Here is a 17,642-nt window from a genome sequence, read left to right as displayed (position 1 = left end):
AGAGGCTCCACGTGCTGCCTTTGCACTCACGGGGGCCACCCCCACAGCTCCCATTGGCCAGGAACCGCAACCAATAGGAGCTGCAGGGGCAGCACCTGTGGGTGCGAGGGCAGTGCATGGAGCCTCCCTGGCCTTCCATGCACCTAGGGTCTGTAAGCACCTGGCGGCTGCTTCCAAGAGCCGCGCAGAGCTAGGACAGGCAGGGAACCTCCCTTAGTCCCGGACCCCCACTGCACCATCAACTGAACTTTTAACGGCCTGGTCAGTGGTGTCGACCAGAGCCACCAGGGTCCCTTTTCAACTGGGCGTTCCGGTCAAGAACCAGATGCCTGGCAACCCTAATGAGAGAACTTACAATTTTGGAGATAGGCCCAAATCACAAGTTCCAAACCAGGTCTGAACTTCCTGAGAGCCTGGGGAGACCTGGATCTGCCATTTTGGTTTGACCCATTATGCAGAAGGGCCCCAGTCATGGAGCTCGAATCCACACCTGGATTGGATCCTCACTGATGTCTGGCAGAGTTCTGAGCAGGGGTTTGGATTTAGGGATTTCTTTTATTTATAAGCATTTCTATAGCACTCATCACCACAGTATCTGGGCCCATCTCTAGATGTTATAACAATAACCGACTGATTTATACAGTGTCTTTTATGACACTGTCAAAGTTATGGTATTTGTAAGTAAAAAAGTCACTCCTGAAAATGGAACTTAGGCTGCTAAGTCACACAGATGCTTTTAAAATTTTTACCCAGAGTGCTGATCAGGGTACTGTCTGAGTGCTGGAGCTTTATAAAATTACAGACTATACACATGTAGACATCCCTTAACTCATTGGCCATTATAACAGGGCACAGCAACCCTACAAATTTTAGGGGCAGGAAGCAAAGAAGAATAATGTATTTAGTTAAAGCAACAGGGGAAGTTGAACAGATATGTGAAAACTGAATAAAACTTTATATATTAATAAGGTAAAATAATACAGTGTCAACTTGGACTATGTTGAAATGAATGGCTTTGATACTAGACATTACTTCTTCTTTGCTCCTTTGCATATCTGTTCAGTTTTTCATTACCAGGCACAGAGAGCAGAAATCAATAGTACTCTTGCATTAATTATTGATAGTAGCAGCCAGCCAACTGAATACAAAACTTCCCTAATTCAGAATCAGATTAATCAGTCTCATAGTTTGAGCTAACATATCTGAAAAATAAGCGCAGTGAGAGGTCTAGATTTAAGATGCAATAAACAACACTAACCCCCCCTATAAAACCCTGCAAAGCAGTCAGAGCATGCAGTGGTGTCATGGCTCTCACAAAAAGAGCTGCAGAAGTGAATAATAATGCAGTCTCATATTTATTTATATAGCTCCTTTCCTTTAAAATGATCCCATAGAACTTTAGGCTGGGTGAAATCCCACAGGATTTCAGAACCATCTCAAACGTCACCACGTTCTGTTCCAAGCGCCAGGCACTCTCCTTTGATCTCATCTTCAGTAACAAACACACATAGCACCACTCGCATAACGTAAATTAGAAAACCAAAACCAACCCTCACATAATTTTTGACTTGGAGAGAAATTTGGAAAAAAGGGGAAAAGAATCTAGTCACATTGCTTAATGCACTTCTGGAGGTTCTCACATATGACCATGATCCGGGTAGTAGAATTTTACAGTGTATATGGGGTGGGGGTCACTTCACACACTGAAATGCAGCCACCTCTAGACTGGCATGCAGCAATCCTTTAATATCCCACTGTAAAGCTGCAAAACAGTCTGCGAACAGGCTATCCTCTCCAAAACAAACTATGGGACAGATGTGCAGTGCGGAGGGAGTGTTAGGTAATTTTAATCATGATACCCTTTGCAACTTGTGTAGATATTTCAGGCATGGCTTGAGAGTGTGGAGGTGCTAAACCTGAAGGTTTTGTGGTTGATCAGGTTATAGAGACACCATTCACTATGCTAAGTTTAAGTAAAAATGTTGTAAACAGGGGATTCAATGAATAGCTTGGGTTTTTAATGAAGGATTTATTTGGAATGTATGGATTATTCTCTATTGATACAGTTCCAGCAAAGCAGTAAATATTAATTGGAGGTCTCCAAGTAGTGTATGAAAAGAAATCCAGTTGCAGTTAATGCCAAGATGGCTATGATATGTATGATGCAGAACTAAAGGACAAAAAGTACAAAGTAAAGATTTTCTTTCTTTCATGAGAATCCCAGGAGGGTTTCTGCACAGCCTAGGTGGCAAGTGCTTAGAATTCTAAGTAGCGTTGGTGAAGGGGCCACAGGACCAATGGAAGAAGTGGCTGAGAGAGCCAGAAGATTATTATGGCACCAATCGAGAGGGACAGCAGAACAACTGAAAAGCAAATGGGCAGCCACTGAGCACCACAGATGGTGGTTAGCCTGCACCTGATCTGCACCAGTAGTGAGCAAGGAAGTAAACGTGTCCAAGCACTGATGAGAGATGGGATGAATGAGCAGAAGCAGCAGACACGCTAGAGAAAAACGAAGGGCTTGGTTGTGAGAGATGTTAGTGACTTCAGTGAAGCAAGCGTTTTGGGGTAAGTTATGTGGTGTACTGTTGCAGTTCTTCCATAAGTTTAACTGGTACACAGTCAACGCAGTCTATAGAGAATCATGTGTCATTTAAAGAAGGAATAAGAATTGGAAAACCTTTTGCATTTGAGTATGCAGGAGTTCCACGGCCTAAGTCTCTAAATTCCTCCTTAAAAGGGGAAAAATTGAATGAAGTTGTAAACTCAGTTTACAATACCTGAAGTTGATATATAGAATTAGGGTGAGTTTCATGGGACCTCAATAAATTATCAGTGCAGCCCTTCTGCTGGGTGAAGTTTGCATCCCCCTTTCAAACAACAGCCAGATCGGATTCTTTAATTTTCTTTTTTGTGATCTTTATTTGCTGTCTGCATAGAGACAAGAATAGCTTGAAGATACTGTGATTTTAAACAAACACAAAACAGAAGTCTTGTTAGACACAACCCATCTGCCCCTCCTGTCACAATGTATTTTCTTCCAGCTTTCTTCCCAGGGCCAGATGGCAGTGTGTACAAGCCCAGGAAAACTCTCTGTAACCCATTGGTATGTCTACACTGTAATAAAACACCCTCGCTGGTCCGTGTCCCCTGACTCAGGCTGGTGGGGCTTGGACTGCAGGGCTATAAAAGTGCAGTGTGCTGTAGTCATTTGGGCTCAGGTTGGAGTCCAGGCTCTGGGACCCCATGGAGGGGGAGGGTTCCAGAACCTGGGCTCCAGCCTGAGCCCAAATGACTACACTGCAATTTTATAGCCCCCCAGCCGGAGCCAACTGACCCGCACCAGCCACAGGTGTTTTACTGCAGTGTAGACATACCTTGAGTTATTTCTATGGCCCTCCATTACAGTAGTAATTGAGCGGCTTACATTCTTTAACATATTTAGCCTCACAACTCCTGTGAGGTAGGGAAGTGCTGATATTCCCATTTTACAGATGGGGAACTGAGGGCACAGAGAGACTAAGTGACTTGTCCAAAGTCATACAGGAAGCCTGTGGCAGAGCTGGAAATTGTACCCATGTCTCCTAAGTCTCAGGCTAGCACCTAGCCATGATCTCCAGTCTCTTTGCCTATGAATTTCCAAACTACCCCAAGCACCTGCAAAGAAAGAGGAGCTAAAGGGAAGCAAATTTAAAAATCAAGGACCCGTCAGAGAGAATGGTCTGTTAGCAGCTCCCTCCATTATACACAAAGGGTCTTTCGCACAAAATGCCTCTTCTGACCTCAGTTGTGGATGTATGGCCCAGAGAGCTGATCCAACTCACTTTGAAGTCAATGGGAGGTTTTCCATTGACTTCAGCTGGGGTTGAATCAGGCTCTTGCAGATTATTAAGATTAAAAACTCCACACCAGAGACAGTACAACTCGCCGAGTACTGAATACTTCCTGTGTATTGCACTAGTAGTCAACAAACAAACAGGGGGCAGCATTCTGTATTAGCTTGAGCTTTGGAGTGGTCTAGGCCCAAGTAGAATGCATTGCAGTACTAGAATGAATATACTTCTGTTGCTATAAACTAATTTCTTAGTTAGACTGCAATAATGTCTCATTAATCATGACATTTTAAATATTTAAAATGAACCCCACTCCATCCTACCTATAATATCACAACTCATAAAAGCCAGAGGGAAGCATATCTAGAGGCAAAATTAAATATGGATGAAAGCGAAGTACTGATTGTTAACTGGAATGGGGCCAGAAAAACACAACTGAAAAGAGGAGAGAAATCTCAGTTTTTAAAACTGGCCCTTGGTCTTATATAGCCAGTTTCAATGTATATATAACTTGGCCAAGAGCCTGTTATTAATTTTGATTTAACACAAGCAGACTTGCACTTTTTGAATACAAAACTTACCAGGTGAAAAAAGCATTACCGAGTATACACTCTAAGGCCTGGTCTACACTGCGGGGCGATCGATCTAAGATACGCAACTTCAGCTACGAGAATAGCGTAGCTGAAGTCGACGTATCTTAGATCGATTTAAAATTACTTACTTCGCTTTCTCGCGGCGCAGGATCGACGGCTGCGGCTCCCCCGTTGACTTTGCTTCCGCCTCTTGCACTGCTGGAGTTCAGCAGTCGATGGGAGAGTGATCGGGGATCGATTTATTGTGTCTACACTACACGCGATAAATCGATCCCCGATAGATCGATCGCTACCCGCCGATCCGGCGGGTAGTGTAGACGTACCCTGTGAGTCAGATTATACCATTGAGTCACCTTCGGCAACTCCCATTGACTTGAGTTTACACAGAAGAAGCTGGAAAGCTTGTCTTTTTCACCAACGGAAGTAGGTCCAATAAATGATATTACCTCACCCAGCTTGTCCCTCAGATCTTTGAATCTATATGGCTACAACACCACTGCAAACAACGATAAAAGATATTACTCCTCACCCACCTTGTCTCTCAAAATATTTTAGTTTCATTTGTTACAAAACAAATATTGGCCCATGTATGATCTGAGCCTGAACTTTCTAAAAATTAGTTTACCTTATTTCACTTAATCCACAGGTGTGAGTCAGCATGTGTCTCCATTAGCACACCGTTATTTCAGTATCATAAAGACTATCAGAGGTGTAATGACATTAAAAGATGCAGGATGTTAGATATCATAGCAACAAAAAATAACATCTGCCTTTATGATGGAGACTTAAAAACAAAGTTGCCATCTGCTGAATGTGGATGTTAAACACCCCATTGCCTAAGAATAGAGGTTTACTCAGACCCCTCCCATCCCCTGCTGTGTAGCTGGCTGAGTGTGCTGGTTCATTCGTGCCCTCCACTCCAGAAGTGGCTGCTGTTCATTTGAGTTGTGTGTAAATGACCTTGATTCAGCCCTAGGTTTTTCTGCCTTCTACTGGCATGGCCCAGGATGCAGCGCTCTCAGCAGCGTAATTTCTGCATGGGAGGACTGTGCTGGCACAAGGAGCCTGCAAAGGCCATGCTGCAGTTGGAGAACCACAGCAGCTAGTACAACCCCTAAGGTGGGTGCTGCTAGCTGCTGAGGGGGCCTGATAAGGGTGGGTCAGTTCCGGGGACGTCCAGGCAGTCCCTGTCTGCAGGGCTTCACTACAGTCTAAAGCTAACCTCCCCTGTGGAGGGCAGAAGTGGGGAAGCTACCTGCCTTCCTCCTGGGAATAGATCCCGCCCTGGGGTGCAGCAGTCCCTGGTGTCTCAAAGAGGTGCGAATAGCCATTGCCAAGGCTGTGTCAACCAGAGTGAATGGAGCCCAGTCGGAAAGATTTTCAAATGTGCTCACTCCCAGCAGCTCCAGTTGCTGGGAGCTGGGCACGTTTGAAAATCTGGGCAGTTATTTCCAAAGCACTTTGGGATGAAAGTTTCTACATTCATGAGGAATATTCTTCAAGCAAATGTTTCTTTGTTTCAATGGGACCAATCGTAACAGAGGATACAAAGCTGACCCTAAGGCTGAAGGATCCACCTAAATCCCAGTTTATTAAAAACCCACACCAAACTTTTGATGCCTTTTTTAAGACTCTCTCGTGAATCACCCTAACTAGGGAATGAACCATCTGACGCATCAAAAGGCAGTTACTATAGTTCCCACAGCAGATAGCAGGACTGTACCATTTATCTGTTACACTTTCCTCTCTCATGTATTAATAAGACTTTTATCAGCAAAGTGATAGTCATAGAATAGCTAATTAAGCTTAAAGCAGAGTGAAGGAAATTGTGTATCCACGGCCATCCACAGCAACCTTTAAAAAAAAAAAAGTTAACACCTGTGCCTGGCTCAACATGCCATTTTTCAAGTTTGCAGTTGTTCTCCAGGGAATCAAAGTGACAGATTTATGCGGAGCTGCAGTTTGCATCTCCCTCGAGCAACACTTTTATCCGGTGTTTCTTTCCCCACCCTTAGGAAAACTCTTTTAAGAAGACGCTGAAGAGAAATACATCAGATCTGAGAAAGGCAAAGAAAAAAAACAACATCTTTCACAGCTGTTCCTAGCAGCTGGGATAAATCTACTCAGAATTAGAAATTAACACACCTCACAGCCAAGGAGAGATTCTTCTCCTTTTTCCTCTATAGTAATGTTATCACATATACAGTGGGGTGAGATTCTGTGCAGCACAGAAATTGCAGTCCTAGCAGTGAGGTTGTTTAAGGTAGCGTTAAGTCACCTTTGCACCATCCTCATCCCAGGATGCTCAAGGGACCTGAGTGGCCTCTGGTGTAATTTGGACAGTGTCTCAGGGCTGTCTAAATTATGGCAGTCTCGCCTGGCTGGCAGTGCTGTTCAAAACCCCCACAATACTACATGCTAAGACCCTGCACTTCTCCTGCCCCAGCCATACCCCTGACATGTCCCTTCATGCCCGGTCTTGCAACAGGGTCCTTCGAATGCAGGCTTATGGCTATCATCTGCAGTTACGGTGCTGGGGAAATCATTTCCCAGACAGATGCAAGACTTTTAGAGACCCATGATGTTGTTCTTGTCTTTTTACCTAATTTTTGAGTGTTTGACTTTGCAACCATAATAATGTTCTTTTAACTAGTTTTTGTGTGTCTAGATTTTTAAAAACGAACTGAAAAAACCCTGAAATTCCATCATGTAGCTTCATATTGACATCCACATGGATCATCAGCAGGATTGGAACTTTTAGATCCACCACACAGACCTCTTCCACTTGAGCTAACGAAGTAACCGAGAGCAATAGTAGGCTGCCGTCCTCTATGTGGACCAGCACTAGAGAGGAATGAGATACACTTTGCCCGTGGGCTTCACAGGTACTTGCTGACAGCAGAGGAAAGGTGAGATTCAGGAATCTTGGGTTCCAATCCAGGCTCTGGAAAAAGTAACAAATCCATATGTGACGGCCAGTGAAGACACATGTACAGCAACAGAGACAGAATGCTGGATTGTCTGCTTCAGCCACACAGCCCTCCATTGCTTGAGCCAAAGGAGAATCTTTGTTAGGAAGCAGTAGCATTAGGGCTCATAGCCTTTGCGGGCCAGTCACTAGTGGAAGAAATTATCATACACTTAGAGCAGCGCTGACATTCCATCCAGCAGAGGGCAGTGGTGCTCAGTGCATTAGCCAGGAGACTTCAAAAGGAAAAACGAAGAATTCATATGTGGAACAGTACCGGACCTGTTCCGCAATGTTTGTTTCTGCTACATCGCACATAGTGCCTACCACATTCAGTTTCCTCTGCTCAGAGTTGTGCTGCAGCATTACAAGAGTGCCCCATTTTGAGCCACGCTAACCATAATGTATTGTCCATTACACAGACCAATGCAACTACTAGGGAAGTACAACTAACCCCCCACATGTAATCCCAGGGTGAGTGTTTTGATAAAGTGAGTGCAAGGACTGTTTTTTAAACATGTTTTCTTTGTAAAACACCCAGTGAACCTTGTTTAAAGGTGCTCTACACAAGAGTGGTGTGTACTCCTGGCTCACAAAGTAACAATAATACACCGCTCTCACATATAGCACCTTTCACCCAGTAGTTTCAAGTCACTTTAGAGATATTAATGTCCTAAGCCTCGCAGTGTTTAGCTTTGTGCATCTCCTCACGCAAGAGATATTGACAGATTGGAAGGAGTCTAAAGAAGTGGGAATGATCAGGAGGCTGGAGGGATAGATTATGAGGAATGATTACAAGAACTAAATGTGTGTAACTTGGCTGAGTAACAGCCCAGGTGGCGGAGGTGGAAGCAGTGGTGATGGTTGGGTGAGTAGGCGGAATATAATGAGTGCCAAAAATATTCAAATGCTGTCAAAACCCGTACAGAAGCGCTTCCTGACAGTGAGATATATTGGGTTGTGGAACAGTCGCCCCAGAGACATGGTGGAAGCCCCCCATCCTTTGGGATTTTTATTAAAAACAGACTGGCCCAAACACTGGAGATGGGAGTAAATCTAAGGATAGAGAAAGGCCTATGAAGCAACAGAATGTGAGGAAAGCGGGGCTACGGTAGGGCCATGTTTAGGATTTATGGAGGAAATAGACAGTGAGAGGTGTCACTACAGCAGCTACAAATGTTTCAGGAATAGCATGACTAATGAAGGAACTGTACTAGCGCTCAGTGGACGTTGGGGGCCATACTATAAAACAATAACAAGCTATGGCCAAGATTTTCAGAAGAGACTAGTAGTGATTTTGGCTGTCCAGTTGGAGACTGTTAAAAAGGGGCCTGCTTTTCAGAAAGGGCTGCACACCTGCCCTCTGGAAATCAGGCCTCTCTAAGGTGTCTCTAGTTGGGCACCCAAAATCACTGGTAAATTTTTTAAAGCTTGGCCAAAGTCGGTTTTTTTGTCCCTCGTTTTCCTTTTCCCTTCCTACGAAATATATTTTTAATACAGCTTTGCTTCCCTCTTTGGGGAGTCCGATTTTTCCTCAGGTTATTTGCTTCTAATTTCTAATCCGTTATTTCCTCTATCTCCTCCTCTCTTTGACCCAAACTATTCCTTTAGTTCTTTCCTGCCTCCATTCCCACCTCCCAGGTCCACTCCCTGATCTCCCTCTCTTCCTCAATTGGTTCTCTCACTGACTCCCCTTTGTCTGCCTCACTTACCATGGTGCTCCCCTTCTTTCCATTCTGCTTGCCTATGTCTGTTTACTACAAGCACTGCCCTCTCTCCAACAGAGATGCTTCTCACTCTGCATTCTGTGTGACTTTGACCCTCCTCAGCCATCCACAGATCCACACATCAGACACACGGACACACAGGCCTTTGTGCTGGAACCAAGTCCAGTCAAGGATATTTCCATTAACTTCATAAGCAATGGATAGTGCCCTTTGTGTGTTGACTGATACACACACGTTAGTTGCATTGCTCAGTGCACTGCCGGAAGGTGCTCAGACAGTATAGTGATGAGGCTCTCATAAGAACCTGTGTAGAATAGAATAGTCTCTGCTGTTGGGTATGAAACATAGGCTGTCTTGGAATTTAAAAACATTTAAATAAAACCTTTAAGCATAATGGTTTTATTAAAATGCTTTCAAATTCCAAGGTGTTTTCAAATTCAAAGCACAGCTTTATAAGTAGACTATAATATGCTATGGGACAACTTTATTGGAAAGAACAACTGTAATGAGAAATAATTGTGACTAGCCTTTTATGCAGTGCTTGAAAGCAGATTTCCCTTGAGTTAAGGGGATTAATTTGCACTCTAGCAGTGGACAAATTAAAACTTTTTAAATTTAACATAAACAAAAGAGATTTAATCCAGAATCCTGATGCAAGCGTATTTTCTGCTCACTTAAAAAGTTCAGTAATTCCATAAGCAAGATGGACACTTAGGTTATTTGAATCTCAGCATAGAGTCGGACAACAATGTAAGGGACGTTGAAGGAAATTAGCTCACCAACATAAGAATCTAGTTTTGAAAACTAAGCACAGTTTGAGTTCAATTGCATTAACTATATGTTGTACCAAAATCACTCATTAGCAATATCTCTTCTCATTTTTAATCTTTTCCAGTCTGAGAGTAAGTGAAAATACTTGTTCGTACAGGCCAGGAGTGGGCAAACTTTTTGGCCCCTAGGGCCACATCTGGGTGGGGAAACTGTATGCAGGGCCATGAATGTAGGGCTAGGGCAGGGGGTTGGCAATCCAGTGGGCCAGACTGAAAACCCTGTTGGGCCGGATCCGGCCCGCGTGCCATAGTTTGCCCCCCCCCTTGTATAGGCTCTGATTTTCTTACTTCAGGTCAGTGCACACAGAGACCTATCCTGAGCTCAATGGAAGTCCTGTACATACATATTCCAATTCCAAAGGTTGTGGTGGATTCTCCAGCACTGGCAATTTCTAAATCAAGATTAGATTTTTTTCAAAGATATGCTCTAGTTCAAAAGGAATTATTTTGGGAAAGTTCTCTGGACTGTGCTATACAGGATGTCAGACTAGCTGATCACAATGGTCCCTTCTTGCATTGGAATCTATGAATATCTGAGGATGAAAGTAATCTCAGTGCAGGGGCCCACACAAGGATCCCCGAAAGCAGAATTTGGCTCTTGGTGAGGGAGGAAGAGGTAAGTGAGTGGTTTCTTGTAGAAACACCATTAGTTAGCCTGTAAACTGGAAGGCCGGCCTATGAGAGCTACCAGACATAGCCAATTCCCCTCCCTACAGAATGACAACAAAATATCTTTAATCCTTGCTAGCACAGCCTTCTACTAACAGTCTCGGCACAAAGGCAAAGATGGAATGGGCATGGAGACTTTATTCTCTTGTCCCCTTTCAGAGTTGGTCCCTCCCTCCAACTGAAATTTGGGGGGCAATTTGTTCTGCTGCTGCTCTTGCTATTCCTGTTCTGTGGAAAGACACAGAAATTAGGACTGCCAATCTGGTGCCATTTGAAAGCCCTAAATTCACTTTAAAAACAAGCAGTGTCAAGCAGATCTCTGAAAACTATAACAGATTCAGCTCTTTGAAAATAGGATAATGATGGGATATAAATACTAAAAGCTTGAGCAATAAAGACAAATGCAAAACACTACCCAGCTATGCTTTATGAACTCCATTCATTTCAGAACAGAATTTAGGGCCGTGGACTCAATCGACAATACTATAGCTGGATTGCAACTTAAGTACTTCAAATATTGCTTTGTCCTCCAAGACAATTATACCCCCCAGAAATGGTGTGGCTGAAGAGAACCAGTAAGAACTATCCGATCCTGGGGCTACAGCTGTAGAACTCTTTGCCAGAAGGGGTTAGAGTTGCCCTAGCTTGAGTGTGTTCAGGTCCAAGTGCAAAACGCACCTTTTCAATAAAACTCAGTAATCTGGGAAAAACCCTGGGTGCCTCTAAGAGGCAATACTTCCCCTCTCGCAAGCGCTGCGTCTGTGTAGGAAAACGAAAACTTTTAATAAAAGGGGAAAGGAACCCGGCATTAATTTGGGAAATCACCACAAGCATGATTCGAAGACATACACCATGAGCCAAACAGCCATCCCAGCATATTTTGGGCAATGTCCTTTTCCTCGGTCTCTTACCTTGTGGTGTGAAAGTCTAACAAAGGTCTCTTTAACCACTTCCCTCTCCCTCCACCACACTCTACTCACAGTTGTTGTCCTTGGTCAGCGGCGACCCAGAGTTCAGAGGTGCATTCGCATGAGCTCACTTCCCACTCTGGGGGTGGGGGAAGGCATCGAGCAATGCATCATCTCTGCTGCCCTGCCGTTCACTCTGCATCGCTCACTCAGGCATCAGTTGATCTGCTGTCAGCTGCTCCACCACCTCGTAGACCCCTAGACTTTAAGGTCAGAAGGGACCACTGTGATCAACTAGTCTGACCTCCTGCACATTGCAGGCCACATAACCTCACCCACCCACTCCTGTAATAGACCCCTAGCCTCTGGCTGAGTTACTGAAGTCCTCAGATCATGGTTTAATGACTTCAAGTTACAGAAAATTCACCATTTACACTCGTTTAAACCTGCAAGTGACCCATGACCTGTGCTGTTGAGAAAGGTGAAAGGTCTCTGCCAATCTGACCTGGGGGAAAATCCTTCCCAACCCCAAATACGGTGATCAGTTAGACCCTGAGCATGTGGGCAAGACACACCAGCCAGACACCTGGGAAAGAATTCTCTGTAGTAACTCAGCCTATCCCATCTAGCATCCCATCTGCAGCAGTTGGGGATTTTTGCTACTGGCAGTCGCCAATGGGCTACATGCCACTGTAGCCAATGTCATCATACCATCCCCTCCATAAACTTACCAAGCTCCGTCTTGAAGCCAGTTAGGTTTTTTGCCCTCACAGTTCTCCTTGGAAGTCTATTCCAGAACTTTACTCCTCTGATGGTTAGAAACCTTCATTTAATTTCAAGCCTAAACTTGTTGATGGTCTGTTTACATCCATTTGTTCTTGTGTTCACATTGGTGTTTAACTTAAATAATGCCTCTCCCTCCCTGGTATTTATCCCTCTGATGTATTTAGAAAGAGCAATCATAACTCCCTTCAGCCTTCTTTTGGTTAGGCTAAACAAGCAAAGAAGCTCTTTGAGTCTCCTTTCATAAGGCAGGTTTTCCATTCCTCAGATCATCCTAGTAACCTTTTTCTGCAGCTGTTCCTGTTTGAATTCATCTTTTGTAAACATGGGAGAACAGAATTGCACACAGTATTGCAGATGAGGTCTCACCAATCCCTTGTATAATGGTACTAACACTTCCTTGTCGCTACTGGAAATAGCTCGCCGGTGCATCCTAGATCTGCATTATCCTTTTTCATGGCTGCATCGCATTGATGGCTATAGTCATCCTGTGATCAATCAATACACCCAGGTCTTTCTCCTCTTCTGTCACTCCCAACTGATAAGTCCCCAACTTATAGCAAAAATTATTGTTGTTAGTCCCTAAATGCATGACCTTGCACTTTGCACTATTAAATTTCATCCCATTCTATTACTCCAGTTTACAAGGTCATCCAGATCTTCTTGTATGTTATTCCAGTCCTCCTCCGTATTGGCAGTACCTCCCAACTTTGTGTCATCTGCAAATTTTATTAGTGCACAACCACTTTTTGTGCTGAGGTCAGTAGTAAAAATGTTAAATAAGATTGGTCCCAAGACTGATCCCTGAGGAACTCCACTAATAACCTCCCTCCAGATTGATAGATCACCTTTCAGTATGACCCATTGTAGTCACCCCTTTAACCAGTTCCTCATCCACCTTTCAATTCTCATATTAATCCCTATCTTCTCCAATTTAACTAATAATTTCCCATATGGAACTGTATCAAATGTCATACTGACATCCAGTTAGATTAGTTCTACTGCATTTCCTTTGTCTAAAAAAATCAGTTGTCTTCTCAAAGGAGATCAGGTTGGTCTGGCACGATCTACCTTTTGCAAACCCATGTTGTATTTTATCCCAATTACCACTGACCTCTATGTCCTTAACTACTTTCACTTTCAAAATTTGTTCTGTAGTCACTCATGCTGCCACCTGCGCCATCGTTGTTCACTCCGCCTCTGCCCTCTCTCCTGCAGCCTCTAGGATGTCTTGAGGTCCCACCACTTAACACAGCTCTCAGTGATTTCAGCTGCTAGTGGGGAAGCCTCACTGCTTGCACAGGCTGTGCAGTCTCTTTCACCAGAGACACTATCCCATAAGCAGGTCTAAGGCTTAGCACTTGACCTGGTTATCAGTGATTTCAGCTCTGCTGATCCACAACAAAAGACTCTTAATTGAGTCTTAATCAGCTCTGTCCTTAAACAGTGGAGTGGGGGAGGGTCAAATGGTGTCTAGGACCCTTAGGCAGCACCACCAGGCAAAAACACCTATCCAGGGATATCAGTTGGCGGCTCCTGCACGGGGCCGTGAGCATGGGTGTGTATTTGGCACGGTTTACCGCTGTCCCAGACACCTGCCCCTTTTGCGGCGTGAGGGAGACCCTGGCGCACGTTTACCTGGAGTGCGCCAGGTTGCAGTCCCTATTCCGGCTCCTCTTAGATATCCTGTTACGTTTTTGGTTGCACTTTTCCCCTCACCTTCTTATCTACGCACTCCCTATCTGTGGCCCCACAAAGTCACGGGACTTCCTGGTCAACCTCCTCCTGGCCCTGGCTAAAATGCCCATCTATAAAACCAGGGAGAGGAGGTTGGCTGATGGGGTCTCCTGTGACTGAGGGGCTTATTTCTGATCCTCCGTCCGCTCATGCATCTGTGAGTTCCTCTGGGTGGCGTCCGCTGGCTCCCTTGACGCCTTCGAGGACCAGTGGGCGCTGTCTGGGGTTCTCTGCTCGGTGTCCCCATCCAGGTCCCTTCGTTTGGCCCTTTGACCTCACTCCCGTCCCTGTTATCTCATTAGTTGTCCCCCGGAATCACTTGGCTTCCAGGTCCTGTGGGTATGTCAACACAAATAAGGCACAGTGAGGATAATTACCTACTGGAACCTACCAAGGGATGCAATGAGGTCTCCATGGCTACAGACTGGAATTAATGTACATTTTAAACAGAGAGAGTAATTAAATATTGGAACAATTTACCAAGGGTCATGGTGCATCCTCCATCATTGACAATTTTTAAATCAAGATTGGGTGCTTTTTCAAAAGATCTGCTCTCGGAATTATTTCAGGGAAGTTCCATGACCTGTGTAATACACGAGGTGAGACTAGATGATCGCAATGTCCTTTCTGGCCTGGGAATCTGTCAAATCTTTACATCAAGAATGAAAGTCTTTCTAAGAGATATGTTTTAGCTCAACCAGAAGTTAACAGCTTGATGCAGCAATTACTGGGTAAAACTGTGCTCTGCAGGTCAGACTAGATATTCATAATGGTTCTTCTGGCCTTAACATTTATGAATCATAAGAGTCCAATGCAAATGGTATTTTCTCTCTCAACTCACTTGGATTACAATGGGAGTGTGACTTAGACAATCAAGGATCTTCATCTCGCTCCATTCCTCCGCAGCTGTATGAATGATATGTTCAGATATGTTTCCTCTTGTTAAGGCTGTCAGTTGTGGAAGTGTTTTTTGTTATGTAGATGTCTGTCCATTGGCATCTAGGCTGAAACACAGATTTGGTTCACATTGCTTAATGAGTAGACACCTGATTGCAACAACCTCCTGTTCTGTTGATTTAGGCTGGATTCAATCTGGGAAAGTATAGGTAGAACTGAAGACTCCATAATTCACTGCCAATTCCCTAATCCATCCCGAGCACTTTTACATTAAATTCTAAATTGTTTTAGGAGAAAGTCTTTTATTGTCATTTATAAAATCATGCTTGGCTTTTTGCATTGCTGTTCATTGTAACAGTGTATTACAGCTGATCCCCAAAAGGCAGATCTTATTTCACCAGGTCATAAATATTGTCCAAAAAAAACAAAAAAGTTAACAGAAAATTTGGGGCAGCAGAATGTTTTGTTTGATAGGGGGAAAAAAACCAGATGTTGGTAGAAAAATCATGAAATGCAATGGAACAAATTTTAAAATGTACAAGAAGAATGAACCAAATTATGGAAACAGTCATAAGAAGGTAAGGAAAAACACCACTTCCTTTCGGGAACTAAGAAAGCCAAATATTCATCTTTCTAGGTCACCCAGTTTAAAGGAGGGAAGAAAATCTGGGTTTGATATTTTGTACCCTAGACTACAAAGGAATCGCTGAGGATATATAAATAAAAGACAGATGAGTTGAGGTTTCAGGTCACCTACACTCATCCGTAAGACAGCCAGAATCTGATACTGCGCTCTTTTGTTTGGTACCTGGACTAATACTCAGCTCAGTCAATGCTTTAGAGGCAAAGAGAGCAAGATCAGAGCTATGTTTATACTAAAATTCTTAAATCACCTGTATTTCCATAGAAACAGGAAGTAAAACGACAAAGCCCTGAGGGAGAAATCCTTGGCTTTAATGTTCATTAAAATGTGTGAAAAGGAAGGCGAGTTCCTGCCTGGGAAAACCACAAGTCTGTCTCAAAGTCAGAGGAGGAAGTGAATGAATAACCCGTGGCGCATGCATGAGTGGTTAGAAGCGTGGACGCAGCTATAATTGGCTCTATTGATGCTACTTTGATTAGTTAGTTTTGGCTACAGTGCTTGTCAGATCCATTCTGAGTTCACAGAAAAAAAATCACACGGCACTTCACAGGGCACTGAAGAATGTCTCAGATCAGTCTTAGGATCCCCGAGGAGAACCAGCAAACACAGATCTTAAAAATGCAGTCTCCTGGCTGGATTTCTTAATCTTTGCTTTATGTCACTAATACCTTGTTATCCAGAGCTAGAAGAAGAGGAACCCTGGTGAGAATTTAGAAGGTCTCGCTACATCTCAATACATCTGCCACTTACAAAAAAAATAAAAAATAAAAAAGAGCTGCAGTGAAAAAATTAGAAGCAACATTGCATTAATTGTCATGTCTTGAGTCCAGAGAGCTAAACTGCTCCACTAAAATATTGATCTAAAAGTGGTTGATAAAATCCCTAACTGAAACAGAAAACAGCCTAAGGGAGCCAGTTTGGTTGTGATGGCTCTGGGTTGAAAGGTCACCTACTGCTGATTATCAGGAAAACTTTCTAACAATTAAGCTACCAAAATGTGGAACGTCTCCCAAAAGGAAGCCTCATTGTTTTGGACATCTAGAACTAGACTGGATAAGGCACTAGCAAATATAAATGGAATAGATACAGGAAATATGAGTCTTTAAAATGAAAGGTATTGCTATTTTTATATATACATGATTCTTTATAAAACTAAGGATATGACAACATTTATGCTCAATGACTGAAATCCTGGGTCCATTGACATCCATGGGAGTTTTGCAATTGACTTCAGTAGGGCCAGGATTTCACCAACTGTGTCTCCTTGCCTGAAGAGATTGTAAAGGCTAGGACTATAACAGGGTTTAAAAGAGAACTGGATAAATTCATGAAGGTTAAGTCCATTAATGGCTATTAGCCAGGATGGGTAAGGAATGGTGTCCCTAGCCTCTGTTTGTCAGAGGGTGGTGATGGACAGCAGGAGAGAGATCACTTGATCATTACCTGTTAGGTTCACTCCCTCTGGGGCACCTGGCATTGGCCACTGTCAGTAGAAAGTGGGAGGGATAGCTCAGTGGTTTGAGCATTGCTAAACCCAGGGTGGTGAGTTCAATCCTTGCAGGGGCCACTTAGGGATCTGGGGCAAAATCAGTACTTGGTCCTGCTAGTGAAGGTAGGGGGCTGGACTCAATGACCTTTTGAGGTCCTTTCCAGTTCTATGAGATAGGTATAAAGGATACTGGGCTGGATGGACCTTTGGTCTGACCCAGTACGGCCATTCTTATGTTCACAATGTACGCATCATCATCACTGCTGGATCATGGAGAGAATTCCAAAGGAGAGTAATTACTCACTTCTACACCCCAGTAATCACCACAGAAAAGAAAATCAGACAGCTCCAATCTGAACCAAAGGATGCAGGCAAATATGTCAGCACACACATGCTTTTGGGGACTGCAGTATTTCAGATATTCTGGTCACACAATATATTTATTCACTTTATTAACAGTGGCATTAAGAAAACACAGCACTACAGTAGGGCTCAAAAAAAGAAAAAAAAAGAAAACCAAAGCAACCCAACGGTAATATTGTGGCTAAATGAAATAAAAGGAATA

Source organism: Trachemys scripta, chromosome 1 (assembly GCF_013100865.1).
Source record: "Trachemys scripta elegans isolate TJP31775 chromosome 1, CAS_Tse_1.0, whole genome shotgun sequence".
In the NCBI taxonomy this organism is placed as follows: domain Eukaryota; kingdom Metazoa; phylum Chordata; order Testudines; family Emydidae; genus Trachemys; species Trachemys scripta.
Note: the sequence above shows the minus strand (reverse complement) of the source record.